Source organism: Equus asinus, chromosome 20 (genome assembly GCF_041296235.1).
Source record: "Equus asinus isolate D_3611 breed Donkey chromosome 20, EquAss-T2T_v2, whole genome shotgun sequence".
NCBI lineage: Eukaryota > Metazoa > Chordata > Mammalia > Perissodactyla > Equidae > Equus > Equus asinus.
Window position 1 is genome coordinate 63,991,917 of NC_091809.1, and position 26,668 is coordinate 64,018,584.

Here is a 26,668-nt window from a genome sequence, read left to right on the forward strand (position 1 = left end):
GAAGAAAAGGATGTCTACTTTCACCAATTCTATTCAATACTATACTGCATGTTCCAACTGGTATTATTAGAGGAAAATAAGTAAAAGGCATATATATTGGAAAGGAAAAATAAACTAATTTTATTCCCAGATGGCATCCTGCTTTTTTTTTTTTTTTTTTTTTGAGGAAGATTAACCCTGAGCTAACTACTGCCAATCCTCCTCTTTTTGCTGAGGAAGACTGGCCCTGAGCTAACACCCATGCCCATCTTCCTCTACTTTATATGTGAGACGCCTGCCACAGCATGGCTTGCCAACCAGTACATAGGTCTGCACCCAGGATCTGAACCAGTGAACCCCGGGCTGCCAAAGTGGAACTTGCTAACTTAACCACTGTGCCATTGGGCTGGCCCCAGGTAGCAGCTTTTAAAGTATGCAAGTATATACAGTCTTGTGAGACCACAAGGGAAAGCCCAACTGGGCACCACAGCCAGGCAATTTGGAGGTGTCCTGTGGTAGCAGTCACAAAAATCAGAACTCCAGATGAGTGTATATGCTCCTTTCTAGGAGATACTGGTCAGCTGTAGTAGAGCTAAGGGAGAGCCCCATGATGTCATCCACTGGCCTAGATTTCCTGAGGTCGCCTTCACAGGCCTCTAAATGTGTGCCAAACCTGGAGCCTACCCCTCAGGCTGAAGCTCCAAAACAAGCAAATAGTCCTCTTTCATAGAAAGACTGGAGTTGTGTTTCAGTGTGCTGTCTGAGCAATGCCCAGGCCAAGAACTGTCTCCCCAATTTAAGTTACAGTCCTAGGAGAACCAGGTATGCAAACCTTCCTGGCCACCAGAGTCAGGCAATCAAGGGGCATTGCTTGGGTGGCAACTGCAAAAACTGAAACACCAGACGTGAAAATTGGGACACTAGACGTGTGTAAATGCTCCGCTCCAGGAAATATTGATGTTCAGGAGTGTGGCAGAGAGAGTGTATAGATCTCACCCATCAAGGGAAATAAAAAAAAAAGTTAGCACCCATTGGCTGGAACAAGGCAGAGGGAGATTGCTAAGATGGTGCCTGCCAGCCAGCAAGCCCCTAGGTGTGTGTTAAATTAGATGCCTAGCTCTCAGGCTGATGTTTTAAGATTAGCAAATGAGGCTCTTTCAGATAAAATCTGGGCTCCTTTCTATCAGCTCCCTCTGTGCTGAGCCCTGGGGTGGGTAAGTCTGTGCACCAGTTCTTTGAGTGCTCTTTCTCAGTTTGCTATGTAGCCTTGTGGGTCTCATGGATGCGAGTCTCATTAGTTTTCAAAGCTAAATGTTTTAGAGATTCATCTCTCAGGTGCAGGTCTTAAAAGTTGGAGTGCTCAATGCAGGGTTTACACTCTTTGTTCCTCAGGGTGAAGCTCTGGATTTTGAGTTCCCCCCTGAATGTGGGTCACTGTGCTGGGGATGGGTTTTATGGTGAGATTGTGTCCCAGTCTCTTTATACTGGCTTCAATGTGGACCTTATCTCATTTGCCTGATGTATAGGAATCGCTCAGCCAGTTTTTTTTGTTTTGTTTTGTTTTTTTGTAAATTTTTTTTTAAGATTTTATGTTTTTCCTTTTTCTCCCCAAAGCCCCCCAGTACATAGTTGTATATTCTTCGTTGTGGATCCTTCTAGTTGTGGCATGTGGGACGCTGCCTCAGTGTGGTTTGATGAGCAGCGCCATGTCCGCGCCCAGGATTCGAACCAACGAAACACTGGGCCGCCTGCAGCGGAGTGCACGAACTTAACCACTTGGCCACGGGGCCAGCCCGCTCAGCCAGTTTTTGGTGTTTTTCCAGAGGAAGTTGTTCCCTATGTAGCTGCCGATTTGGTGAGTTCATGAGAGGAGGTAGGTTCCAGATCCTCCAACATTGCCATCTTGAAGCTAAACTCGACAAGTTTTTTTTTTATCTTGAGAGCTATATCCCTCCCTCCATTTTTTTTGGTAAGGAAATGAATATATACACCAAGCAGAAAATAGTGAATAAAAGCAGCATAATGGGTTTTTAATTTTTTTATTGTTTAAAAATTTAACATTACTTTTGGTAATGATTCAAGTGAATTCTAGTATTAAAGAACTGATTTATCCATCTCAACAGAGAAATCAACACAAAAGTTAGTTTCATCCATAGCAAAATGAAGATTCCAAGAAATCTGGAACAACATCCTTGCTATTCACTGTTTTTCTTATCAAACTTTAGAACATTTTACCACAGTAAAATATTCAGATTAACTTTAAAAGCCATTAAGCACCATAAATATCTTAGTTACTGGGAAACCTTTAGTAAATAATGTGTTAAACATCCTTTAATATTTTAATGTGATCTCTTATATTGACTACTTAGAACTGCAAGGTTCCCTTCTTCCCCATTTAGAAGTTATTTAATAAAATGGGGGCACATACTCTATGAAAAGAAATATGGAACCTACAATTGAAAGAAACAAATTCTTATTTCTAATGCAGCAATGATTTAAATTACAATGAATTATCTATATGATTATCTTTTGAGGTTTAGAACAGTTATCTTTTTCTTTTACTATAGAACTCTCTTTTGAAAAATTACAAATGCCTTTGGTTAGGTTATCATTATTTAATATAGAAAAAAAGAGCATTCAAGAAATATTTTACATATAGCCGAGTAGAATCTCAGAAGCTTATGTGAAGCCAAATAAGGAATATTTATTTTTATTTTTAATTATTTTAATTATAGTGATAAAATTATAAAAACAAATATTTTGATAAGATTAGAATGTCTCCAATTGTTTCCATTTCCTTCTCATTAAAATAATTCTACATTTAATCAGTTAAAATTTGGAGATAATTACAATGGAAATAGTTTTTATAAGTAATTATAAAATAAAATATATATTCAAATTTTCAGTCATTGTTATCACAAAACTTGTCATTAGGAGAGTGGATTGGATAAAAACAAACTTATTCGTTCAAATATACTTCTTAGTTTTAATTAGTTTAATATTAGTATGTTCATTAGTATGTTTAAATATTGAAATTCATTTTAAATTTCAATTTTAATAGAATTTATTGTTTAGGAATGTTTTAATTTTTTTCTCTAAAATTATAAGTAATTACTCTTGACTGGACATTATTAATAAAATAATAACATGCCATTGTATTTATAAAATTAAGGTTAATATGTTTGTATATAGACAAATATGCACACATAGATAATTATATGTAATGTATATAAATAAGTAATTGTGTATATAAATTTTATATGTATCTACAAAAACACTCACATCTACAATTTTAGTCTTTTTTCTCTGGTTTGAGTATCTACCTTTCAGTAGGTATAGTAAATTTTTTGAATATTAAAAGATAGTCAATGCCAAAAATACAAAAGTCAATAATTTTGACATCTGGAGATGACCAATGTTACATGCATTTACATTATTTACATGCACAAATATTATTTAAACAAAGTTATATTTTTTAATAAAATTTATTGTTTAGAATGATTTAAGATGTGCAGAAAACTTGTGGAGATAATACAGAGAATTCTTGTATACCCTGCACTTAGTTTTCCATACTACTAACCTCTAATGTTAATATGGCATATTTGTCAAAATTGAATGAACCAATGAACAAATATTGATTCACTGTTATTAACTAAAATGTATACGTTATTCATATTTTCTCAGTTTTTTAACCTATTTTTCTTTTTCTGTTCCAAGATTCCATCTAGTATTCCACAGTATATTTTGGTGTCATGTTTTCTTTGGTTTCTCTTGGCTATGATGGTTTCTTAGACTTTCCTTGTTTTTGATAACCTTGATAGTTCTCAGGCCTACTGGTCAGATAATTTGTAGAATTTCCCTCAGTTGGGATTTGTCTGATGTTTCCTCATGGTTAAAATGGGATCATGAGTTTTGTGGAGAAAGACCACAGGTATAGTGCCAATTTTATCACATCATATCAAGGGTATATATTATCACGTGACCTTTTGCTGTGGATGTTAATATTAATCACCTGGCAGAGATAGTATTTGTCAGTATTCTCTACTTTAATGTCATTTGTCCTCCTTTCCATGTGGTACTCTTTGTAGAAAAGTCACATGCACAGTGCAGATTTAAAGAGTGGAGTGTTCTGCTCCACCTCCTTGAGTGTGAGAGTATCTACATAAATTATTTAGAATTCTTCTGCATGGGAACTTTGTCTCTTCTTCTCTTTATTTATTAATTGAAGTCATTTATAGTAGTATAGACTCATGGGTATTTATTTTATACTTGGAATTATAATCTAATACTACTTTATTATTTTTAAAAAAATTTTGTTAAGCTATGATTGACATACATAAACCTGTACATGTTTAATATATACAGCTTGATGAGTTTGGAGATAACGCCTGTGAAACTATCACTACAAGTGCCATAAATATTTGTTGCTCCAATTGTTTCAGCTTTGGCCATTGAGAGCTCTTTCAGTTGGCTCCTGTGTCCTGTTGACATATCTCCATCAAAGTGCCCATTAATTTTTCAAGCATTTGTTACTTTCTGGCTGCAAGATACCCCAGACTCATTTTATATATTTTCTGCCCTAGTCTCAAAATCGGGTAATTTTTCCCAAGGAATCCTTGTTGCTTTTATTGGAGAACAGTATTAGAATCCAAGGTGTAGGTTCTAGGTGTGCTCGCTGCTACTAAGCTGTCATTGCTTCTAGGCCTCCTCGGTTGTTAGAGCAAGGAAATAAGTGTGTGTCCTAACCGGTATATATACATACATACACAAATATTTCTATACGTAACAATCTGTATCCATGTTAAGATAACCACAAGTTCTTATTGATATATCCAAATGTGTTCCATTATCACATGGATTATTATGGCTTCCTTGCTGGCTTATCTGTAAACTCGCATTCCAAGAATGAGAAGCCAGACTTGCATCATCTGCCATTTACTTAATTGATCAATTCTTGCTTAAATATATGGCAGTATCAGAATTGTTAACCTGTGCCCTCAGTGAAGGGAAGGAAGCTTTATCAGAGTACAGTTTTTATACTTATTTCACCTGCGTTTATTTTTACTGACTCCACTCATTGGCAAAGTTACTTAGGGCAATACCTTTCCCCACAATTTCTTCAGTAACATTGTTTTATACATTTGCAATATAGTTAGATTCTTTGTTACAGTTGATATTCCATCCTGGGTTCCCCCAACTAAATAAATGCTTTTTTGAAAATTATGCAGTCAGGTTCACGTTGAGTTCTAATGGTCTATGGGTTTTGTTACGTGCACAGTGTCACGTATCCACCATTACAAAAAGTAGTTTCACTGCCTGAAAAATCTCCTTTACTTCGTCTATTCAACCCTCCTCCTCTCCCTTGGAATCCTTAGCAACAACTGATTTTTTTAGTGTCTTTATAAGTTTGCATTTTCTACAATGTCACATAATTTGAATCATATAGTATGGAACTTTTCAGACTGGCTGCTTTCACTTAGTGATATATACTAAAGTGTCATCTATTTCTTTTCATGTTTTGATAGCTGCTTTCTTTTAATAATACTGCTTCATTATATGGATGCATCACAGTTTGTTAATCCATTCATCTATTGACGCACATCTTGGTTGCTCCAGAGTTTTGGCAATTATGAATAAAGTTACTAGGAATATTTCTTCTTTTTTTCAAATTAGGTAAATGCCAAGAGCACACTTGCAGGATCATATGGTAGAATTATGTTTAGACTGTAAAAAATGCCAAACTGTATTCCAAAGTGACTATAACATTTACATTCCCATGAGCAATGAAAGAAGGTTCCTATTGCTCTGCATCCTTACTGGCAATTGGTATTGCCAGGTATTTGGGTTTTTTCCATTTTAATAAGTATGCAGTGATATCTACTTGATGTTTTAATTTGCAATTGGCTGGGATCCAATGAATTTGAGCATTGTTTCATATGTCATTATGCGTCATTTGTGTATTTTCTTTAAAGAGGTGTCTGTTCATATGTTTTGCCCATTTTTTAACGGGGCAGTTTGTTTTCTTATTGTTGTATTTTAAGTTATTTGCACATTTTGGATAGCAGTCCTGTATCAGATATGCCTTTTGAAAATATTTTCTCCCAGTCTGTGGCTTGTCTTCTCATTCTGTTGACAGTGTCTTTCACTGAGCAGGTTTTAATTTTAATGAGGTCTAACTTATCAGTTATTTCTTTTATGAATCACATTTTTGATGTTGTATCTAAAAAGTCATCTCCAAACCAAAAGTCATCTAGATTTTCTCCCATGTTATCTTGTAGGAGTTTTATAGTTTTGCACTTTACGTTCAGGTTCATGACCCATTTTGAGTTAATTTTTGTGAAAGTTATAAGGTCTGTGCCTAGATTAACTTTTTAAAATATGGTTATCCAGTCTTCCTGCACCGTTTGTTGAAATGACCACCCTTTCTCCATTGAATTTACTCCTTTGTAAAAGATCAGTTAATTATAAGTGCATGGTGCTATTTTTGGGCTTATTATTCTATTTTGCTGATGCGTCTATTTTTTTTCCAATAACATACCGTCCTGATTACTGTAGCTTTATGTTAAGTATTGAAGCGGGTCATGTGAGTCCTCCAACTTGGTTCTTCTTCAACATTTCATTGACTATTCTAAGTCTTCCTCTTCTGTATAAACTTTAGCACCTATTTGTCAATATTCACAAAGGAGCTGGCTGGAATTTTGATTGGAATTTCATTGAACCTATAGACCTAGTTGGGAAAAACTAACATCTTAAAAATACTGAATTATCCAATCTCTGAACACGGAAAATCTATTTAGTTATCTTTTGATTTCTTTAATTAGAGTTTTGTAATTTTCTGCATATTGATCCTGTACATATTTTGTTTGATTTATAGCTGGAGTTTTTAATTTTGGGGGTACTGTTGTAAATAGTATTGCATTTTTACATTTCAAACTCCAATTGTTCATTGCTGTTGTGTAGGAAAGCAATTAAATTTTATGTATTAACCATGTACCTGTGACTTTGCTATAGTCACATCAGTTTCAGGAGTTTTTTTTTTTTAATTCTTTGGAATTTTCTACCTAGACAATCATGTCCTTTGTGAACAAGGGCAATTTTATTTCTTCTTCCCTGTCTGTATAATTTTATTTCCTTTTATTGTCTTATTTCACTAGCTAGGAATTCCAATACAGTGTTGATTAGGAGTGTTGAGAGAGGATATCCTTGCCTTGTTCCTAAACTTAGGGAGAAAGTATTCAAATGTCATCATTGAGTATGATGTTACCTATATGATTTTTGTAGATGTTCTTTATGAAGTTGTGTAAGTTTCCCTCTATTCTTTGTGGCTGAGAGTTTTTCTTATGAATGAGTATTGGATTATGTCAAATCATTTTGCTGTATTGACTGATTTGACCGTATCATTTTTTTTTGTTTTCTTGTTGATGTGTTGGATAACATTTCTTTTTCACTATTGAATCAGACCTGCATACTTGGAATACATATCACTTGGTTATGGTGTGTAATTCTTTTTATACATTTTTATATATGATTTGCTAATTTTTTTGTTTTTGCATCTATGTTCATGATTGGATATTGTTCTGCAGTTTTCCCTTCTTGTAAGGCCCTAAGGTTTTTTTAGTATTAAGGGAATTCTGGCCTCAGAATGGGTTAGGAAATGTTCCTTGTGCTTGTATTTTCTGAGAGAGATGTTGCAGTACTGGGATAATTTCCTCCTTAAAAATTAGAAAAATTTCCTTAAAAATTGGAAATTAACTGTAAGACCATCTGTCCTAGTGATATATTTTTTGATAGGTTATTAATTATTAATTCCATGATTTTAATATATATAGGCCTATAAAGATGACCTCCTGCTCCTGTATGAGTTTTTTCTTTTAGTGTTTTTCAAAGAATTTGTCCATTTCATTTAAGTTTTTAAGTTTGTGGTCATAGAATTTTTCACAATATTCCTTAATTGTCATTTTAATATCTGTAGGATCAGTAGTCATGACCTTTCTTTCATTTCTGAAAGCCATAAATTATGGTCACTTTTTCTTATTTAGTTAGCTATGATTATATCAATTTAATTGATCTTTGTAAATAAGCAGCTTTTTGTTTTGTTGGTGTTTTGTTATTGTTTTCCTGTTCTTAATTTCATTGATTTCTGCTCTAATTTTTATTATTTAATTTTCTTCTGCTTGTTTTCAGCTTAAATTACTCTGCTTTCTCTAGTTCCTCAAGGTAGAATGTTTGATTAGTGACTTTTAAATCTTTCTTTTACTCTAATATATGTGTGTAATGCTCTAAATTTCCCTGTAAGCACTGCTTTTGCTGTTAAAACACAAACTTTGACAACTAAATAAGGATGAAATAAGGATACTTAAAGGCAAAAGAATTTATTGGCAGACAATGTGCATTAATGAAATTTCATAAGAACTTCATCAAATAAGAGAAAAATGATACCAGATTAAAACTTACATCTACACAAAGGATTAAAGAGTGATGGAAATTGTAAATATGTGAATAATATAAAGGTTATATTCGTATTTATTTATTTGCAAAACTTATTTGACTTTTTAATGCAAAGCTAATAACGACTCATAAAATTAAAACAAGAAGTAAAAGGTATAAGAGCACAATTAATTTGTGAAGTAAAAATAAATTCAACTGTGTTTTTTTATTATATGTGAAGTTATATAAAAATTATTTAAAATTACACTGTTAAATTATAGCTACATACTGTACTTCTTAGGAAATTATTAAAATATAAAAAATAATGAGGTTCAACTAGTAAGTTGAAGAGGAGATAAGATGGAATACTAAAAAGTACTCAAACCAAAGGAAGGCAGGAACGGAAGATTAAAAAAAAACCTAGATGAAAAAAATTAGAAAAATTTTAATTTAAACCCAACCATATCAATAATACACAACAAATGTCAGTAAACTAAACACATTAATTAAAAAGAAGGCTATTTTAGACTTAATGAAGATTCACCTACTTACTGCCTATAAAACATATTCTCTAATTAAGTGTAAGATTAGCCATAAAATAATGGGAGAAAATGCCACAAAAACACTAACCTTTAAGTACGTGCACAAACACACAATCACTAATCAGAATAAGTCTACAGTGCATGTATTGATATTATCCAAAGTAGAAATCAGGACAAGACATAGAATATTCTCTAAAACCATAGAAGGGATCACAAAACATGTCTTTATACATTTCAAATGACTAAAATTTTAAGGCTACATCCTTTAAACTCTCAAAGTTAAATTGGAATTAGATACTTGAAAGATAAGTAGAAAATCACCAAATAAGGTAATTTAAAACACACTTATAAATAATCCTTTAACCAAAGAAGAAGTTGGAAAATAATTCTATTAGAAAATAACTTGAACTAGTTCAATAAAGTTGTAAGATACAAAATTAACACACAGAAATCAGTTGCATTTCTATATACTAATAGTGAACTTTCTGAAAAAGAAAGAAAAAAATTCCCTTGTACAGTAGGATTAAAAACAATAAAATATTTAGAAATAAAGTCAACCAAGGAAGTTAAAGATGTGTACACTGAAAACTATAATATATTTAATGAAAGAAGTTGAGGACACAAATAAATAGAAAAAATAGTCTTTTTCCACAGACCAGAAGAGTTGATATTGCTAAAATGTCCACACTACCCAAAGCCATCTACAGATTCAATGCAATCCCTATCAAGTTCCAATGGCATTTTCCACAGAAATAGAAAAAACAATCCTAAAATCTGTATGGAACCGTAAAAGACCCCAAATACCAAAAGCAATCCTGAGACAGAAGAACCAAGCTGGAGGCATCATGCCTTCTGACTTCAGGTTATATTACAAAGCTATAGTAATCAAAACAATATGGCACTGGCATAAAAAGAGATTCATAGACCAATGGAACAGAATCAAGAGCCCAGAAATAAACCACGTGTAAGTACCCAACTAATATTTGATGAGCGAATCAAGAATATTCTTGGGGAAAATACAGTCTCTTCAATAAACGATGCTGGGAAAATTGGATAATCACATGCAAAAGAATGAAACTGGACCCCTCCATCTTATACCACTCACAAAAATTAACTTAAAGTGGATTAACGTCTTAAAAGAAGGAGCTGAAATGGTTAAACTCGTAGAAGAATACATGGGGAAAATGCTCCATGACATTGATATTGGCAATGATTTTCTGGATATGAAATCAAAAGCACGAGCAACAAAAGCAAAATAAACAAGTGGGATTAAACCAAACTAAAAAGCTCTACACAGGAAAAGAAATGATCAACAAATGAAAAGGCAACCTACATAAGGCAAGAAACTTTGGAAATCATCTATCTGGTGAGGGATTAATAACTGAAATACATAAGGAACTTATACAACTCAACAGCCACAAAAAAAAAGGTAATCTATTAAAAACTTGGCAGAAAGCCTCAATAGACATTTTTCCAAAGAATTTATACAAATGGTTAACAGATACATGAAGAAATATTCAACATCACAAATCATCAGGGAAATGCAAATCAAAACCAAAATGATATATTTCCTCCTACCTGCTAGAATGGCTAATATCAAAAAGATAAAACAAGTGCTGGTGAGGATGTGGAAAAAAGGAAACCTTTCTGCACTGGTGGTGGGAATATGAATTGGTACAGTCACAATAGAAAATGTTTTGGGTGTTCCTCAAAAAATTTAAAATAGGACTACCATATGATCCAGCAATTCCACTTATGGGTATATTCAAAGGAAATGAAATCACTATCTCAAGGAGATGTCTGCACCCCCATGTCCATTGCAGTGTTATTTTCACTAGCCAAGACATGCAAACAACCTAAGTTTCCATTGGAATGGATTAGGAAGGTGTGTGTATATGTGTGTGTATATATAATGTATGAATTTAATAATGTTATAATGAATAATGGAATGTCATTCGGCCATAGAAAGAAAGAATCTTCCCATTTTCAACAAAGTCTTCACAGGCCTTCACTAATAACACCAAACACTAGAAACAACCTAAATGTCCAAAAACAGTGCATTGATGTACAGATCACAATATGTCTGTAAAGCAAACTTTGTTCAGCAATGAAAAGAAATGTACTAATACATGCAACAACATAGTTAATCTCTAAAATATATGAGCGAAAGAAACCAGAACAGACATCAATAAGTACATACTGTGTAATTCCATGTGTGTGAAGTTCTAGTATAGGCAAAATAAATCTGTATTGAATATTAATCATATAATTGTATGCCTGAAGTGGAAGTTTGGTGAATTTATTACAAAGGAATCTTTTGGGACGATGAAAATTATTTTAACTGGGGTGGTGGCTACATGGTTTTAAACATATGTCTAAACTCATTGACCTCTATATTTAAATTGTTGCATGTTATTTTATGTAAATTATCATTCAATATATTTAAATATCTAAGAAAGTCATATCAGATTTAAAGAGGATAATTTATGTCCCCAAGTTCTAGCTACAAGTTATGCTGGGAAAATGAATTATTTGTCTCTACCTTGGTGAGAGAGAATAATAAGGTAAAATATCCTCCAAACAAAATAGAAGTATTCAAAGTAACTTAGTAACCAAAAAGCATGATAAACTTATCTCTTACATACTAATGCAATAGGCAAAAAAAGATGTGAAAAACAAACAAACAAAATTGTTCTTTAAGAATTTCGATAGCCTATATAAAAAGTACAAGAGAATCTATGGACTAATTAGTAGTATATTAGAACTGATAAAAGAGTTTAATAGAATAGCTTGGCACAAGAATAATACATAACATTCAATAATTCCCATTTATTATGAATAAACAATTAGGCATCATTTGGAAAATAATACCACTCACAATTGGTCCCAAAACTAAAAATCACATAGAAGTAAATCTATCAAATATTTACAAGAATGTTAGGGAGAAAAGCCTAAAATGATAACGAAGACCTAAAACTTTCACTGACTTTCGTCATTAACAAATTGTTAGTAATTTTTTATTAACAATTATCAATTTAAGATTTTCTTCAGTCCTAGCAAATTCTCAGCCCATATAGTTTTGAATTTTGCCTCCCTTCAAACCGTTTTCCCTATTCTCTTGTTCTGAAAGTGCTATTAGACTGTTGTTGGACCCTCTGAGTTTTGATTCTCACCCAACGGAGATGATTCATTTTCTGTCTTTTTATATCTTTCATATTTTCTTGAATTGCCGTATATAAGCTCCACAGGGACAGAAACAATTGTCTGGCTTTTTTTTCCATCACCTATTCATCCCAAGTGCCTAGAACAGTGGTTGGCACTCTCAGATAGTCAGTACATATTAGTTGAATTAAAAGATGCATAATGCATCTTGCTGTGTTCTTGGTGAATTTTCCAGTTACAGTCTTCTAAATGTAAAGCAATAAATATAGATTTGTGGTTAAGAGCATGGACTTTGGTGCCAGAATATCTTGGAGAGAATTTAGGCTCTGTCTCTCAATTACAAATTACTGAATGTTTTTGGACACATTGTGTCCTTTAACTTCTTTATTTGCAAAATGGGGGTGATAGAGTTTGCTGTGATGATTAAATAGAGTTAATATATAATATGCTTAGAACATTGCCTGGCGTATCTTAAGGGTTTTCTAAGTGTCTACAACTAATCTGTTAATTCCCTATTTAGCTGTCTCAGGTTTGTCAACTAGACCACTTATTATCTTTAAAATTTCAGTGACCATATTTTGTATTTCCGATATGTTATTATTATTCTAAACATTAACTACATGTTTAACATATTTTTAAAAACTAAGTATAATATAATTCTGGAAATCTGCACATATTGTAATTGTGAAGATTGAGTTTGCCCAAAATAAAAACTCGTATAATCTGCACCTAAATCAAGAAACACAATATTATCAGGAGCCCAGGAGCTCCCTTTTCTTCATTTCCCGCATTGGATAATATCTCATCACTGTATAGGATTCTGTAGTAAAAACATTCTGAGTATATCACAATTGATGATCCATTGTACTATTGGTAATTGTTTAGATTGTTTTCAGTTTTTATAACCAATAGGTTTGATTTCATAAGTTTCTGTTTTTGAATCACTGATGCTGGTTCCTTCTTTATTTCTCTTAAAATTTAAATATGATTATCTAAAATGTCTTCAAATTGTTATATTGCTCCTATCTCTTCTTCTTCTTCTTCTTCTTTTTGAGGAAGATTAGCCCTGAGCTAACATCTGTGTCCATCATGACCTGCATTTTGTATGTGGGACACCTGCCACAGCAGGGCTTGACAGGCAGTGTGTAGGTCTACTCCTGGGATCCAAACTGGTGAACCCAGGGCCACCAGAGTGGAATGTGTGAACTTAACCACTCCTCCACCAGGCCTGCCCCCTCCTATTTCTTGCTATGATTGATGGTTCTTTTGATTAACTTGTTAGTGCTCTCACGTGTCTTGTAGGGTTTTTTTTTGTGAGCTCCTAATTCGAAGATATTTTTCTCATGCATACTTTCCCTGGGAGATATGTCATTAAACCAGATTTACATTAGTGAATTGATTTGGATTTCTCAACCAACGGAGAGTTATGTCATCCTTTAATCACATGCAGACCAGCCCATGCCCCAATCTTTTGCATGGCCATGCTTCTGCCCTCAGTCACAGGCAGGTTTTCCTCTTCAGCTACAAACTCAGGCAGGCAGGTGAAGTCTTCTAACACCTATTCATGTGCTGTCTTCCTAGCTCTCTAGGTCGCATGTTCAAAAGGCACTTCTAGTCTCTCACTGTATGAAGCAACTCTGTAGAGCTTCAGCCTGTGCTTCTTGTGTTTCTATTTCTGGTCCATGGGGACATTTTTTAGCACAGGCACATAATTAATTAATTATTTATTTTCCCATTTTATCTAGCAAATCTCTGTAGTTGGAGGAGAAAAGTTTCGATGTTTGTTATATCCACAATCTAACAGAACATCTGTGTTAACTTTAAAATTAAAAAAAATTTGTTTCTATTTCCCTGTTTTGTGAAAACTTCTTTAATTTCAACACAAAAAATTTAAAAACAAAACTTGCCAACTTATACTATTCTATTACTTCTATTATTTCTGTCTATTACAATATATCCTAACTTCATTCCAAATTTTCACTTTTGTTTTGAGTAAAATAATCTTTGACTCATCCTCCTATTTAGTTAACTTATAGAGGAATTTTCATTACATGTCAAGAATTAGAACACTGAATAAGAAGAAATATAGTAATAATAAAATTTGAATAAAGTGTTTTCTTTCTCAAATATTTAACCCTTTATATTTGGCATATCAAGTGAATGCAACAATATTATTTCTCAGCTTTTCAAATTTATTTACATATTCATTTGTGAGTTTATGAATTATGGAAGGAATCTACACTTCTTTGTACATCTCAGTATAATTTATGAAGAATTCTTTGTGATATGATCTAATTTCCAATTAGAGACAAAATTAAAATTGCCGAAGAGGTTTATAATTTCTTTGAAAATGATGAAGAGAATCCAAAGCATCAATATAGTCTCTGGTGTACTCATTAGGAGCAAGAACATTAATTAAAGTGATGGTCATATCATTTATTAGTCCTCATTCAATAAGATATATTGCCTTTTTATCTATAAGGAATCTTAAGTATAAATAACAAAGGATTTGTATACATACCACAATATCAGCATTATTAGACACAAACTCTGAGTATCATGAATTTAAAATCCCAAACCACAGTATAAATAACTGCATATGTTGTATATGTGTATATGTGTGTGTATCCATTAGTTACCCTGTGCAACAATATATGTATAGCCGTTGGTACACTATATTGAATGTATATTGTATGTACATATGTATATTAGTATACATACATACAGTCGTTAGCATGGATGAGAATATATAAATATCCATATATATTTAATATATCCATATAGAGTGTATGTAAATATATATATCCAATGTACTGAGTATGGATATAAAATCAATGTGCTTTGACATTTGACATCTGTCAACTGCCTCAACTTTATAAACCTTCCATTCTTGACCCTTCCTCATCCTTGTTTCCTTTGCTTGGTTCTCACACATGTTCCTCAAGGTACACTAAGAAAATAATCTCCTGGCAAGGCTTCATGACCATCCCTCCCTGATTAAGGAATTCCTTTTTGTACTCTAATATCTCTCTATGCTTAAGTATATCGGAGGACTGCCAGCTATGATATACGTTAGCAATTTTCAGTCTCCTAGAGAAGCACATTTCAAGTATCATAGGACTAACAGCCCTGGTTTGTATCACTGTTTACCCATCTTCTAGAGCAATGCTTCTCAAGGTTTAATTTGTATGCTGAGCACGTGGTGACTTGTTAAAATGCAGATTCTGATTTAGTGGGTCTGGAATTGAATTTCTGTATTTATAACAAACTTCCAAGTGATGGTGATGTCAATGCTGATGATCTGTGGACCACACTGTGAGAAACAAGGCTCTAACTCTTCAATGACAGTGACGTTAACACCTATAGCCCCAGCATGTATTCAATATCTTCAATGTAGTAGCACCTCGATAATGTTTGCTGAATAAATGGATAAATGAAGTAGCAACAATAATAAGTAAAATAAGTATTTTAATTCAAAGAACGATAAAAATTATTTCATATTCAGTGCTTAAATTTTTCTCACAATAATAGATTTTACTGTTTATAAATATTCAAGTGGTTCAGAGGGTATATTTAATTATTCCACAGTACAAAGAGCTAGGAAGTGCCAGATTTCCTATTCCGACTTCACATTCATCCTTAGTTTGTTTTTTCATATACTGCATTACTGTTATACCTGCCTATCCTCCCTTCCTCCCTACTTATAAAAACCAAACAGCATTTTTCAGAAAATTTTTGTTCTTTTCAAAGAATAGAATATTTGTGTGTGTGTCAAGTGTATTTACGTATTGCTTTACATTTCTATATGCCTCAGTTTCATCATTTACATAATTTTAATAATAATCCTATTTCATTGTGGTGGTGTGAGGATCAAGGAAGATAACCTATGTAAAGCAGTTAGCAAAGGCTCAAAACGACATGCATTTAATAACTGTGTGACCTAGTGACAGAGAGATGGGTCTGAATCCATAGACAGTCTCTGTTGATGGGAAGAAAATACAGTGTAATTGAGATTTGGTTCTGTTTCTCTTTCATTGACATATGACGTGTAATGAGATATGATTGTGTTCACATTTACTATGCACTTTTCTTTAGAGCAGGTATATAAGACAATAACAAAGAAAGGTGATTTGTGTATGGAAAACAGTGCTCTCCATCCACCATAGAACTCAAAACATGTTGGCTGATATAATAATATAAACTTGCATGGCCTCTTTTTATATGTATGTAGCAGATTGCTTAAAAATATCATGAAATTGGGGCCAGCCTGGTGATGCAGTGGTTAAGTCCGCACGTTCCGCATTGGTGGGCCAGGGTTCGCTGGTTCAGCTCCCAGGTATGGATCGCCACACAACTTGTCAAGCCATGGTGTGGCAGGCATCCCACATGTAAAGTAAAGGAAGGTGGGCATGGATGTTAGCTCAGAGCCAGTCTTCCTCAGAAAAAGGAGGAGGATTGGTGGCAGATCTTCACTGAGGGCTAATCTTCCTAAAAACAACAACAACAACAAAAAAAACCATGAAATCCAAAATAATTTCTTGAATATGCAATTATCTTAATCAATTATATATTATGACGATTTTCAGAGTTGAAGATACTTGAATACAGGGACTCTCATTCTTTGCTCAAGGGAATGGAAAATGGTACAGCCACTTTGTAAAGCAGATTGGCAGTTTCTTACACAAGTAAACATATTCTTACCTATCATACAATCCAGCAATCATGCTCCTTGGTATTTACCCAAAAGACTTAAAAATTTATGTTCACGCAAAAACCTACACACATATGTTTATAGCAGCTTTGTTCATAATTTCCAAAACTTGGAAGCCACCAAGATTTCCCTTAGTAGGTGAGTAGATAAATAAATGGTGGAACATCCATTCAATGGAATATTATTCAGCAATAAAAATAAATGAGCTATCAAGCCACAAAAGGACATAGAGGAAATTTAAATGCATAATTACTAAGTTAAAGAAGCCAATTTGAAAAGGCTACATGCTATATGATTCCAACTACAAGGCATTCAGGAAAGGTCAAAACTTTGGAAATAGTAAAAAGATCACTGGTTGCTAGGGGTTAGGAGCGAGGGATAGATTAATAGCTGGAGCACAGAAGATTTTTAGGGCAGTGAACATATTCTGTGTGATATTATAACGATGGATACATGTCATTGTACATTTGTTAAATGCCACAGAATGTACAATGCCAAGAGTGAACCCTAATGCAAACTATGGACTTTGGGTGATAATGGTGTTTTTAATGTTTATCAGTTGTAACAAATGCACCACTCCAGGGTGGATGCTGATGGCAGGGGAAGGCTGCATGTATGGGGGAAGAGAGGATATGGGAACTCTCTGTAGGTTCCGCTCAATTTTGCTGTGAGTCTAAAAACTATTCTCTGTTATAAAAAAATATATATATATATTTTTTTAAAAAGTGGGAGACCCCCTAAATTTGATTGAGGTTTATCTTTTTCAGCCACAGCTATGTTTTAACAACCTAATTTTTTTGAAAATCAGAAATATTAAAAATTAGAAAATTTCCTATTTATCATACTAATTGAAAGCTACTCAACGTGCATTATTTAAGTGAAATAATTTGCAAAATATAAAAAAGTACGTATGTATCAAACACAGCTATCATGATACACCCTGTCATGTGTCAGGCTCATAGTCTGTTTAGGATGAAAATGTCTTCATAATACCTTTTAGAAATATCCAAGTATACGAAAGGTTTCCATTTTCAATTTTGGAATATTTACATTATTTTAATTTTGAAGCAAAATTCCAATATCTCAATATATCTCATCAATTTGATTTTGACTATACTTTTCACATCTATCTAAGCTTTTCAAATTTCGCAAAACAGTTTTGAAAAGTGTTGAGACGATACAGATTATTGAAAAAGAAATTACTCTGAGTTTTCAATGGTTTGCTATAAAACTTAGAAATATTATTCGTGCACATTAACTTAAACTAGTTTTAATGTCAATACATTTCTCATCTCGTCGAATCTCCTCAAGTATGTGAATTTATTTTGTATCTGGGATGCCATACCTTATAATAGAATAGAGGTGATAGAGTAAAGCTTATGAGGGAGATCACAAAATGACTAAACCTCATAAAGCTTTTACTTGAAAATAAGCAATTTCCTTAAGACTTACTGGGAGTTATTGTGAGAGAAAATTTAGTTTACTTAACATAGACTCACATCCATTTGAATTCTAAGCATAACGTTTATTTATCTGCATAAATCTGCATAATATCTGTTTTAGAAGAATAAATCTGAGATATTACAAAGACAGCCTCCATAATTCTGTACTATGTGGCACCTCAAACGTTCATGCACAATAAATGTTTGTTAAAAATAACATTTCTGCAATCACAAAATATTTGCAACATGTAAGAGGACAATTAGCCTGCTGTTACCATTTTCAAATATAAGTTACCTTGATTGGGTACTGCGGTTTACAAGCTTACCATTTAAAAATGACCAGAATTTAAAAATAACCAGAAAAGCTAATCGATCATTTCCACAATAAAAAGCTAATCGATACATAATAATTTCCAATTTATGTGTGTTTAACTGTGTATATAAATAAGAATAAATTTTAAATGAAAATTATTTATTCTGATCTCTGTCAGTGTTATTATGATTAAAATTGCCAATTTTCAAAGTTCATATGTACATTTCTCAGTTAACATCTTGATCAGAACAATTTTGGGTGTAGTGACTGCTTATAATGGTGAGATGTCGTCTCTTTCTCCTTTTGTATTTTGTATTTTTTTGATAATTGCTTAATTTTGCTGTGATATCAACAGTGCTTTCTCAGTAAACAACTCCAAATGGTTTGGTGATAACTAAAATGTTTTACAATGTATTTTGTGAGCCCTCTTAGAAATGTTTCAGCGCTTAGTAACTGGCACTTAAAAATGACAGGTGCTATGCCTAGTTAGCTTTGCATGCAAAGTGCATCTGTATTAGAAAAATTTTCTGCCTATAATTTGATCCTTGTAATTTTCTTTCCTTAATCCAACTTCTAGATGAAAACATTTATTGAGTGCCTAATTGTGCTAGCCATATGCGAGGCACTGATTATGTAAATATGGAGAGAACTTGTCCCTTTTCCAAGAATTCATAAACTAATGGAGTAAAAGGTAAAGTTGCAAGTGTTATAGGGGAACATGTAAAATATGTAAGTGGAAAAAGTGAGTCACGTCTAATGGTAGCCAAATGTCTAATTCTGAAACTCTCCTTTAAGCATTTGAATTAAACTCACTAAGAACACTATCTTAGAAACCAAAGCAATCTAATGGTAATCAACTCATATATATAGACCTGTCACACCCACCTAATTTCACAATGACTCTAATGTATCCATGTCTTAAACTTTCTTATTGACTCTATTAAAATGAAAGTTTGTGTGCATTTGTGTGTGTGCATGCGTATATACGTATAGAAACCTGACGTTGAACTTTGGCTGAAGGGGCGCAGCTGTTTCCTCATGGTCCTAAACTTTAGTCTTTGGAAGGAAGTGAATATAGCAAGGATGATTTAAATCTGACTTTTAAAAATTCTCTGATTTCATTAATAAAATAAATGATCATAATTGAATCAAAAAATTTTGTGTTGATGATCTATATCGAAGACTAGAGTTTTCTAAGTGCTTTAGGATTCAAGCCCTCTCAGTTTTCCTTCAACAATAAAGCTAAAATTACTAATACTTCAATTGTAAAAGTTAAAATAGTGTTAAAATTCAAGTCCAAATAAATTTTATAGGGGACTTATGGCTACAATCCCCTATGTCTAAAGACTTTAGAATTTCTATAGGTAGCATATCTGACAAATAATTTAGTATCAATCTAAATAATAAGACATGTTTAATATTAAATGTACATACAACATAGTCATTTATTGGAAAAAAACATAATTATGATGATGATTTTTCACTTTGCCCCTTTACTTTGTTCCTATACCTTTCCCATTGATCGGCACAGGAGAGAAATCATACAACAAACTAGAACACTGAAAATTTATGGCCTCCAAACTCACATGGTTTCCCAATGCCTTCCACTATCTTCCAAAATGTCCCTAATTAGTTTTCTCTCCTGCCCATCAAATTTTCCATTTCAAAATACCTCTTCTGCCTTTGATCCCTCTATCCTACTACCATGCCTACTTAATTATAGGAAATGACCTCACTTCCAACTTTATAGAGAAAATAGTGTCTATTACAAACATTCCTCGAGTTCTCCTATTAATCTAAATTATTTTCAAAAAGCCTACAAGTTATATGGCAAACGATTTTGGTTACTATTTGCTTCTGTAACTGTCGTTCCCCTTAGACTTCCATGAGTTAATTCTTCTAATGGAACCAAATTATTTCATCCACATTCTGGACCCAATATACTTCAGCACTCAGTGGTGTCACTCCATCCGCTGCCTCTTGTTCTCCTCATTGATTGGTTTCCGTGAAAATTTATTTCCTGTCCTTAAAAACTTTTCTTCAGCCTTAAATCTCCTTCTCTCTTGATCTACCATCCTCTTTCCTGCTTCCCCTATTCAACTACTACTCCATAGTAATAATTATTTCTATTCATTATACCCATTTCCTTATTTCCCACTTACCACAGGATTCTTTCTTGTATTCATTCGTCATACTAAACTCTTACTGAGCAACAGACCCTATACTATACACTAGAATTATAGTGGTAATAAAACAGACAAGTTTGGAGTTTACATTATATTGGTGAGAATCAGGAATTAAGTAAATTAAATACACATTTCAGAGAGTGATAAAGGCTACGAGGAATAATAAATCAGGGTTAAAGGGATAGCAAGAAGAGGGTGGTGGCAGCCCTTTCTGACAAAGGGCTATGTAAAGACACCTGAGAGAGTGAGCATGTGGCAATCAGATAGAAGCCCATTCCAGACTTAGATAATTGGTGGTACAAATGTGTTAAGGTTAGGCCTTGCTCACAATTCTGTATAATCTGATTACTACCACTTCTACAACCGTCTTAAAAATGTCTCACTAAAACCAGAAAACAAGTGCAATAAAAGACCATTAAATGACAGTTCCTTGAAATACAACCTGTTGGTAAGGCAAAGCTGGGATTAGTCTTTCAAGGTAAGGGATAGTACTGACTTGATGAAGTCTCAGTAGTGTCTCAGAGAGAAGAAGGCAAAGTTACGATATTTATGAGATGTGGATTCTTGTTTAAGATAGGTTGTCTTTCAATTGGTGGGCTTGATTAGGATTGGTTAAGAATAATAATATAATGGTTGAGGAGTAGTTGGGATAGCAAGGGGAGGTTTTGAAGTAAGAATTTCTAAGAATCTTAGGAAGTAATGGGCTGTCTGATAGTATCTGTGCAAAAAATGAACAGCTTGATTTTTAAGGTAAATGAGTTTTTGTAAATTTCCTGAAATGAACAATAGAATTATTTGCAACTTCTAACTTTCCAAGCAAAAGTTTTAAATTCAGGTTAATTAAGACAATAAACTATAGTTTTGTGTGTGTGTGAAGCGAGTCAAATATTAAGGGCATATAAATGTAAATGTGGTATATATTACTTTACATATGAATATAAGCTATGCAAGTATAGATGGTTTTGGTTCTCCTTACAGTCATTGTTCACCCTGAGCTCAAGCTAGACCATTAATATCTGAGGATATGATCAAACTAGAGATTCACTACTACATAAGATATCATGATTACATGTCAAGTTTCCAGGCTGAGTGTTTCTACCTGGAGAGCATTAGGTTCTCCTGTTCTTTTTGTTTGGTGCTCGTTTACTGTATCACTGGATGGCACAGAGTTGGCACAGTGGTATTTGAAATTGAGAATATATATAAAAACACTGCAACACAAATACTGAGAGAAGGATTATTACCACAATTTGTAGTCCAATTCTCAGCCAGAGTCCAGTGTATCCATATTAAGTAAAGAGAACAGGTCCCATCCCCAATATGAAGACCCCACAACACCAGATACGGGATTATTAAACAAATTATTCAGTTTTATTGTTTGTTTGCTTTCCAAACCTGTTAGTAATATTAAAGATACCACAGAGATATACAGACATATAAGAGCAGTATTCTTCCTCTAAAATACCACATGCTCTCCTTTTGAGGCCAATTATATATAGAAAATAGCTTTATTTTCAAACGCCACGTGCCCAATTCCATGAACATCCTGGGTGAGGAGTTCACTAGCCCTGGTGGCATTGTCAAGCCTTCCTGCTATCCTATTACATATTTTTCTGCATGTAAGAGTTTTTTCACTTTCTGGGCCTCTTGTAAAGCATGAAGCAAAGAGTCTTGAAGATAGAGAAAACAATCAGAATTCATCTTGAGTGGTTAGGGTTTTGGTCCTCAAATTTAATTTTTCCTTCTGTTGTTTTTTTTCTTTTTCAATTAAGTTATCTAGTAACCTCCTTTTCATAGAGGAAATGCTAATGGACAAAAATGGATGCTCCGTGGTGTCAGGTCAGGTGCTATCCTGAAATCAGCCATCAGTTTACAACAAGATGTACTTGTCCAGTTTTCAGGTAGTGGCAATAAGCTTTTGTGCTGCAAATGCATACCAGTTATTGGAGACCACCAACAATCTATTTTTGTAATATTTTGGAACCACTTGTTAAGAATGATCCAGTTCTAGGCAATGAAATCTGTGCTATTGAGATCATTTGATATATTTAAAGTAAAGAGAAGTAGTACATCTAACTTTTAAGAACTGCGAAATTACAAAAGCCTCCTAATATGCACAATCTGTTTCTTAATTCTCTTCCAATTTCTGTTTCTGTTTCTATTATGATAGCTAGCTCCCTCAAAACGTCCCTGAGCACTAGTTCAGTAGAGAAAGGAGCCTCTTTTTCTGGGTAGGACACGAAAAGAGAGGGTTTTAGAAGTCTGGCTCCCTTGACTAATTGCAATGTTTACCACCTAAAATATCATCTAACAATGGAATCCTATGACCCAAGAAACCAACTGACCAATTCCAAAATCAAAACAAAAACAAAAATTGTTACCAAGGGAATCTACAGGACTCCCATGAGAGAAACGTATAAAATATCACCAATTTGCTTGTATGTTTTAACTCTTTCATGAGCAAATTTGAGCCAGATATTGTATTCAAACCACGAAGAGATTAAGGAGATAGAATGCAATATTAAGAATATGGCTGCCAAGGGGCTGGCCCAGTGGCATAGTGGTTAAGTTCGTGCACTCTGCTTTGGTGGCCCAGGTTTCGCAGTTTCAGATCCCAGGTGCGGACCTAGCATACCTTGTCAAGCCTTGCTGTGGTGGCATCCCACATAAAATAGAAGAAAATTGTTACAGATGTTAGCTCAGGGTCAATCTTCCTCACAAAAAAGAAAAAAGAATATGGGCCTTAAAAGTAAGATAGTTAAAGATAACTTTAAACAAGAAAAGCATAAGGATATATGAGAGAATAAAGAATAAATGAAGATTAAATTGTCACTATCTGTGTTAGTGTTCCATGGATCTTGGGTGGACCAACTCTACATCTACTGTAGTTGTCTAATTGATATAGAAGTCTTGTATAGAAGCTCTCTCCTTCCAAAAAGTATTTGCTACTGGAAGGTTCTTAACCATCTTCACTGTGAGGTCCCTGATAGGCACCAACATCCTGTGACTCGGTGAGTGTGATATATTCTTTTTGAGATACATGAATCCAAAGGTTTATTCCTTGGAATAATTGCTGTGCTAGTTGTTAATGTTTGACAAGGTCCTTTCCTTCAGGATTCAAGAGCTGCTTTTCACTGTTGTTTCTTACTGAACACAAAGCTCTTGGTAATTTAGGAGGAATTCAGAAAAATTGAGCATATCTCTTATTAATTAGACTGGATATATTGCATGAGTTGCTTCCAATATTTGCTACTGTCTATGTGCAATAGTATAGAGTTGAGAAAAGGAAATGATATCTCTAAATGTGTGAGCTAGTGTATAATAACCCATAAGGGAATATTTATAAACAGAGGAGTTGATCATATTGTCATTAAAGCTAATGGAAATATCATAGACCAGAAGTCAGCAAACTACAGCCCATATGCCAAATCTGACTTGTGGCCTATTTTTGTATGGTACCACTTCCCAGTCTATCTTTTCTGAGTACTCACTCTCAGCAGTAGGAAATCCTTAAAGTTCTCTTTACATTTTATAGTTACTCTCCAATCAAATCTTAGGAATTCTTTTCATTAAATTTCCCACTTAAACCACTGTGTGGTTTCTGTTTCCTGATTGGACTCAGACTGATTCAGTAGCCAAAATCTGCAGTGAGTGTAATGGGTTTACTATCCTGGAAGATTTGACTGTGGCAAGGGATATCATTCTAGAGGTAAACTGAGATCTGTTACAGCTTATTCTTTCTAATATTTTCCTATTTCAATCTGAACATATGACCCATAAGCAAATAATAATCAATCTAGGTAATGTAAAGAAGTTTCTAATAAACTTATTTAGGACATAGCTTGCAAGTGGAGGCTAGGCAATTATGAGTTTTCTTTTCATCAGATAATGAAGGAAGGGATTCAGGACTTAAAATGTTACAATAATGAATAGAAATGTGTGAGAAAATACAACAGAATTTCTTTGGAGATAAGCTTATTTATTAAGAAACACTGTATATTTTCAGTAAGCAGCAAAGATTATACAGCCTGAGGAACCATTAATCTTGAAGGAAACCTTAAAGCCAAGTTAGAAGATACATCCAATAGTTTGGTGTTTGTGGCTATTGCCTTTATATAAGGTGAGTCAAGAATGAGACTGTAGTAACCTTCTGGTCTCTACTGATTGTCATGGCATTGACTCAGAACCCAGTAGCTTGTCTAGATCTCCCATATAATAGAAGTAGTTACGATAATTAGAAATGGAGAAGAGAAGAAGAAAGAAATCAGAGAAAAGAAAGAAATTGGATCCAACTTGACACATGTCACTGGCACCGCCATTGACTCCCCCAGGTGGGAAGGTTAATGGCTTCAGAGTGGTGTGCTATTTCCAAGATAGGGTCTTGGGCCATAGTTGTGAGGTTTCAATTGAATTTTTGTGGGAATTAAGAATGTTTAGTGTTGGTTCCCACAAAATCCCACCAAAACGATTTGTCAATAATGTAAAGAGCTTCTTTTTAGTGCACTAAGGGAAATAACTACTCTGATAGCTTCTTAGTGTCTTAGAGAAGGTTGGGAAAATTTTTATTTGTGTGGCTTTGGATTCTACAGTAAGGTGAGTATTCCAACATAAAGGGTTGATTAGGACTGAGAAAGGATCAGGAGAGAATTGTTTGGGATTGGTGGAGAGAGCAAGACAAGGATTTTAAGACAAGAGTTTCTAAGAGGCTTGCGAGTAACAGTCATTTAATACTATCTCTAGCATATAGATTGATGTTTTTCTGTTGCCTTAAAAATTTTGTCAGGAAAGTGTTAAAACTTTTTCATGACACTTGTTAAAGATGGTAAGGAAGACTTTTTTAAAGAGGGACTACTGCAGTGGGAGTTTTGCAGTAAGGAAGAGAGATTAAGGTTAATTCAGCACACAACAAAGTCAAGTGGGGATTTATAGCCAAGAAACAGGGTGAAGTCTATGATAGGAAATTACTAAGAGGAAACTTCAGCGGTAAAGAGGATTCTGGGTATAACAAATTGACAGGATTCTTGCTGAAGGCAGGCCAGAGTAATAACATATTCAGGGTGAAGGATAAGAAATTTGATCAAATATGGAGGGTGATCAGATACCAAGGATGGGATATTTTCACTAAATCATCTCAGACTCAGCAAGATTCTTACTAAAACTGTACAAAATGGGCCAGGGACAGAACCCCAGGTCAGGGCCAGACATGAGGAACCAGACTTAGGTTAGTCAAGGAGAAAGTCTTTTTCAGGGTGGTGGGAGGTGGGAGAAGGTTTCTATAATGAACAATTAAGTCATTGGCAACTGAATTTCCTGAAATAGTCGATTGTTAAAGATGGCAGAATAATAAAATTATGTTAGTGAATATAGCTGAAAGTTAAAGTCATGTAATGTAGATATAAGTTGCATGGGAGTAGATGAATTCCATTTTCAAAACTCAGGTAAACACCATTTGGTGATCCAAATTAAGGCGATCGAGAACACCTCTCTATGCTTTACTTCAGGGCTTGTCACTTGGGAGTGGGGAAGGTCCCTTTGATCCCACCCTGTATCCTAAAGTTGGATGTTGGGCTAAGTGTCTCAAAACTCATTATTTTAGCATTTTTGTTTTGAAATACTGCAAAACTGATATAGTCCTTCACTTTAGAATGAAGATGCACCTTGCAACAATTGTTTTCTTTTCAGGTTCAGAATCCAAGGCAAAATTGAGACTACAGTACAGCAGAAATATTCTTTAATAAAACTAGGACTAATAATTCCATAAGAACATTACTGGGGTAATGTTCCCCTCACCCTATTCTTGCCACATTTTCAGGCAGCTATTAATGACATTTAACTAGTCTAATTAGAGAAGATAATATCTAACTTGTTGATCCCTAAATTTTAATGCTGTTGACTATTAGGAGGAT